This window comes from Sylvia atricapilla, chromosome 14 (genome assembly GCF_009819655.1).
Source record: "Sylvia atricapilla isolate bSylAtr1 chromosome 14, bSylAtr1.pri, whole genome shotgun sequence".
NCBI classification, from domain to species: Eukaryota; Metazoa; Chordata; class Aves; order Passeriformes; family Sylviidae; genus Sylvia; species Sylvia atricapilla.
In genome coordinates, this window is record NC_089153.1 from 1855271 (window position 1) to 1861270 (window position 6000).

Below are 6000 nucleotides of genomic sequence, written 5' to 3' on the forward strand. Positions count from 1 at the left end.
CTGCAAGGGAAGAGCATCCAGCTAAATCTCTGGGAAAGCGAGAAGAAAGGGAAACACAGAGAGCAAATGAACCTTACAAGAGAATAAATACCCCCTCCCCAACACACACATGCAGCAACCTGGCTGCCGTCTGCTGCTAGGAGTTCAAAGGCTCCTCTGTTCTCTCTCATCAGCTCTGGGCTCCGCAGGAGAAGCAGCAGCTCGGATTTGGGCAGCAAATGCTAATAACACAGATGTTCTGACAATCCGCTTGTTTCTACAATTAAAAACAAAAAGATCCTCAAAACCCAAATGCGAGGAAATGAGCACATTAAAGAACTTCTCCTCCGCTCGCCTCCTGCGTCACCGAGGGCTGCAGGTTTGCGGGGCAGGAGCCGGGTGGGCGCAGCCCCATCCGGAGCGTCGGTGGGACGGTGTGGGAGCAGCAGAGCCCTGAGCCCACGGCCCCGCTCCGGCCATGGGCCGAGGCCCCAGCCCCTGCCGGGATCCGCGGAGGAGCCGCGGGGCTCGGGTCTTCGCCGCCCGCCTTGCCTGTGGGATGCTCGCTGCCAAATTATTGGGAGATTGTTTTTATTACTGTTTTAACTCTTTTTTTAACCTTGTTTTCTCTTGGCTGCTCTTTCACTCACTCATTAATTTTGGTATTTTTCTCACGGTATATAACCCCTGTCACGGCTGCCATGGCAACAGGAGGGAATGTGCTCAGCGCTAAAATATCCTCTCAAAAATAACAAAAATAAGACAACAGAGGCAGCTTCTGTGGGCTGCTGCAAATGCAGATCTGGCCTGGCTTTGTGGTGACGGAGGATGAAAGATCCTGCAAGCTGGGGAAGCCCCTGAGCCCTGGGCCTCCCACAGCGCTCGGCCCACCCCACATCCCGGCTGGGAGCTCCTCCTGGGATGGACACTGGGGCTGAGCATCTCCAATCTCCTCATCCAGCCCTGAAAGCTCTTCCCCATCCTCAGGATCACTGTCCCTTGTCCCTCAAGGCCACATGAGCTCCACCATTGCCACACTGGAGGTGTCCTGATGGACATTGTGACTGAGCATCTCCAGTCTCCTCATCCAGCCTGAAAGCTCATCCCCTTCCTCAGGGACCTTTCCTCAGGGATCACTGTCCCTTTGTCCCTCAAGGCCACATGAGCTCCACCCCTGCCACACTGGAAGCTCCTCCTGGGATGGACCTTGGGACTGAGCATGACAGAAAGCTCCTCCCGTTCCTCTGGAAGCACCATTCCCCCGATATGAGGAGGAAAGGTGGGTCTAGGCTTGGAGAAGGTGGTGAGGGGATTGCTGAGGGGGGGTTGCTCGTGTCCCATGGGTTTCCATACACATGGATCCCTGACAAGGCCCACCTGGTGACGTGATGTCCCCAGGCTTGGGAGCTGCAGCCGGCGTTGGTGGCAGGGCCAGCAGGGTTGTCACCCAGAGCTGTTGTCTCTGTGTGACAGATCACCAGGCTGGGGGAGAGAGACACTTGTGTTGATAGAGCACACTCGGATCTCCCTGAGGCATTTGACTTCCTTCCACCTGACATTTTGATTAAAACTTGCATTAGAAGGAATTAACAGGGCACAGATGAAATGGATTCAAACTGCTTCCCTGGCAGATCTCCGAGGGGGCTGCTAATGGGGAGAGAGCAGAAAGGAGCATTATTCCCACCTCCCTCCCCCAGGGCCCGTGCTTCGTCCGCTGCTGTGGAACATTTTTATCAGTGATGGAGATGAAGAGATGAAATCTTTGCTGGGAAGGCTGGAAAATGACACCCAGAGTGATGAGACAGAAAGGGAAGAGGATGTTTTCACCTGGTTAAATGGTCAGAGGGTTTGACTGCAGATATCCGGAGTATGTCTGGGACTGAAGTTTGGATTTGAAGCCCTCAGGCTGGATCTTGGAAAGCAGTGACTCTGGACAAGCCCATACAGGCTGGGCAGAGGAACCCTGGCTTTTAACCAGCAGCCAAGGGAGCTGTAAGTTTAAGCCCTCCCAAGAATATCTGCCTGGTCCAGTGATGCAGACTTGTCTGTGAAAGAGTAATTAGGCATCATTGTGTACTGGTGTGTGGGGGCTGAAATCAGTGAATAGCAGCCTGCTGGAGCTCTTTGTCTGGCACCCACACTCGGGGATGTCAGGGGAACACCACGAGAGCTGCAAGGAACACCACAGCCCCGACCACAGGCTGGAAAAGCCAGGCTTAGGGGTGTGATGTTGCTAAAACTCTGTTATCAGGTGATCTGAGCTCCTGGCCTGTGTCCTCCCACGTGGAAAACAGAGCAGGGAACCCTTAAATCCCACAGCAAGGAGTAACAAGAGCAGGGCTGGAGCTGAAGAGAGGCAGATTCAGCCTTGGATTGAAATCCAGCATCCAAGTGGTGAGAGCGTTTGAAGGCTGGAGGAGCTTTTCTCGGGGAGATGATGGGCTCACAGCACTGCTGCAGCTTTTGTCACCAGATTAGATCTCACTTTAAAAAAGAAACCATTTAATCCTGGGAGCAGCTCTGAGGCTGAGGCAAGGAGGGCTGGGGTGAGTGACCTCCCTGGCCGATCCTCCACCTCATCCCTTCCCTCCCCGGGCCATTGGGAGCAGAATGTCTGCAGTGCCCTGCAATTATTCAAGCACTGATTAATCAATGCCCTGCTCCAGGGTTCAGGAAGGTTTCTCCAATCCCCACCCACCCTCTGCGGCACCAGAGATCTCCTCAAGAAGAAGCAGCAGGGCCCCTGAATGAAACCCTGGTGGCTGATGGAGCTTTAGTGCTCAGTGCCTGAGCTGATCCTGGGATTCAGACTGGAGAGGAGCTTTCCTGGCACTCCCAGGCTGTTGGAAACCTGTGGGATGCTCCAGCAGCTTCCCCAGGTTGGGAGCCACCCCCAAGGGGCAGCTCCTGCTGTTCCCAGCACTGTGCCCATGCCAGTGGTCTGGGCTGTGGTGGCCTCCCTCCCATCCCCTGTCTCTGGCACTCTCTTTATTCCCAAAATACTCAAATTCAAGCTCCTGGGGATAAGGAAGGAGAGAGTGGGATTGTACATAAGGTATGGGATCACTGAGTCATGGAATCACAGCATGGTTTGGGTTGGGAGCAGCCTTAAACCTCATCTCGGGCCAAACCCGGGGTGTCACCCACTAAATCACATCATTCAGGTCCCCAGGCCCCCAGCCGGGCTCCCCATGCCTGGCAGGAGCAGGTTTGGGATCAGGCACCCTGGCCGGGACTCTGGTGGTTCGTGTCCCGCTGCTGGAGCTGGCAGAGCTGGGGAGGGGCTGGGGAGCAGCAGGAAGGGGGGAGCTCTCAGGAAACGCAGCCCTGCAAGGAATGAGCCGACTCTCTGAGCTGGCCTCGCCTCCTCCCGGGATCTGCTATTCAGTCCTCCTCCAAAGGAGAATTACACCAATTTCCTGCTTTTGTTAGGGTCCAACGGTCTCCTGCCTGAAATCCCACCTCCAGCTGCTGCTGGGAGATGGTCCAGCCCTGGAGACCAGCAAGCAGGCACCGGGGAAGGGAGGGTTCCACATCCTCCCCTCGGGAGCTGCCGGGGAGCCGTGACGTCCCTCCACGGGATGCTGCGGTCCAAGGGAGCAGGAGGAGACTCAGGGAGAGACCAGACCAGACCTGCCCTGCCCGTGACTGGCACGGGGATGGGACACACAAAACCTCTGCTCAGGCTGCGACTTGTCCCTGGAGTCTGGGCTGGGCAGGAGGAGCTGCTCCGGGCATGGAGAAAGGGAGAGGCTCATCCCTCATCACTGGCGAGGAGGGACTTGGGACCCACGGCCAGCCGAGTTCTGTAGGGTCCAGGGACAGATGGGGACCATGGGGGGGTCCTGGGTGTGAAAAACGAGATTCACTTTTTGGTAGATTTTAAGAAATAGATTTTAATAAAGAAAAAAAGACAATTAGGAGATAAGGAAAAAAGCAAAGTACGGCCGGCCACCAATTGCTATTTCACAGGCTTTCTTTAAATACCCTTTCTGTTGTATCAGTCTGTTGAATATTCATATTTTTCCATAAACTAGCTTCCATATTCCAGGGACTGTTTTGCAGGGCCCACCTTGGGTCCGCCTTTTTAGAGCTGCGTGTTTCTGGGCTGTCTTCACCATCACCTCCAGCTCGGGCCTTGGTCCATGCTTTCTTCAGATGGGAGATGCTGATAGTGGTGCATCAATAGCAGAGTCTTCTTTACATGTTCACTGGATGTTATCCCAGCCAAACAGACAGTTTAAGCATACTCTATCACTACTACCACTGTGCCTAATTTTCTTTACTAACAGCAGAAATAAAAACTTATATCCTTACCACAAAGTTATTAATCATATAGCAAACATCTTACGAAAAGCCAACTTTATAACAGTCATTTATAACATGGGTGACAACAGCAGGTCAGGGACGGTGGTGGGGACAGCCAGGCCGTGCAGATGGACACCAGAGGGTGGAGAGCTCAGGGTGAGCCTGGATTTGGCAGGAGACGGCAGGGACAGACTGAGGGCAGTGCCTGGGGACAGCAGAGGAGGGGGCACCTGGGGGCAGGGAGGGGCCACAAGCACCAGCAGGGCAGGAGCAGATCCCTGTGGGCATGGAGGGCAGGAACAGGCAGCCCTGGCTCTTGGAGCGAGCTGGGAATGGGAATGCACCGAGGGCAGGCTCTGGGGCAGGTCAGTGTCCCTCTGGAGCTGGCACATGGCACGAGCACGGGGCCAGCGAGGGGCCGGGGTGGGAAGTGGTGGCAGCAGTGACAGACCTGAGTGACCTTTGCAGGGCTGGGGTTGTGTTTGCTGCGAGGGTTGATGCTGCCCCTTATCTCCTCTCTGTGTTTGCTCTGCAGTATCCTGGAGCCAACACTTCTCAGGGCAAAATCCAGAGGCGCTGGAGTGAGGATGGAAGGGGAATGCAGGGCTAAACAAGTGGCAGACAAGCTGGGACCTGCGGGAAAGGCCAGCCAAGATCAGATAGGGCACATCCTGAGGGGGAGGAGGGGCCTCAGTGGATGGCTGGAGGTCCAGAGTGGGGAATCCTGGTGGGGATCTTCTCTGGGGACTGGGGCACAGGGCCAGAGCTGACCCTGGGATGCAGTGGGTGGAATACTGGGGATGGGACATCGCTCCCATGTCCCCAAGTGCCACATCCACACATTTTTTAAAACCATGGAGTCACAGAATTATTTGGCTTGGAAGGGATCTTAAACACCACCTTATTCCAACCCTTTTGGTGGACACCTTCTCCTAGCCTTGGCTGCTCCAAGCCCCATCCAGCCTGGCTTTCAACCCTTCCAGGGACCCACAGAGCTCACAGCACATCCTGCTTCCCCCTGCGCCCAGGCTGGCATCCAGCGTGGACCTCCCTCCTGCTGAGGGACAAAGTCCGTCTGTGCCCAGAGACAGAAGCTGGGTGCCACACAGGCAGCGTGCCCTGCCCAGAGCAGGAAGGGTGGCAGGGCTGAGCGGGAATGGGGTGAGGCAGCTTTGGGGAAGGATCCTGAGGAGCTGGGAGCAAACAGGGAGTGCAGACTTTGCCCATGCTGGCAAACAAACAACATGGATCGCTCCAAAGCAATCCCTGACTCCACCGCCTCACAGACACAACCTGCGGGGCCCTGAACTTTTGTGTATTTATTTTAGGACAAAAGCATTAAGGGGAAAATACCAAACAACAAACAATCTCCGTGCGCACCGGCTTGCCAGACGTTCTCTGCTCCCCAGGGCAGGCTGGCAGCTACAGCCTGTGCTGCTGAGTGCCACATCACATGCCCACATCTGCTGTCCCCAGGCCCACTGCAAGGGTGGCGCCTCGCATTCACCCCTTATTCAGCCTCAAATCAGACCAGCCTGGGTGGGTTCCTCCAGAGGGCTGTTTATCTCCAGGCTCATTTCCTGCTCTGGCCCTTGAATTCCTTTTTCCCTTGCAAAAGGGCCCCGTGGGTCCTGGGGACTGGAGGATTTAAGCAGCCCCTCGCAGTGCAGGGTGTGCTTTGAACATCTCCAGCACCTCTACGTAATCCTCTCT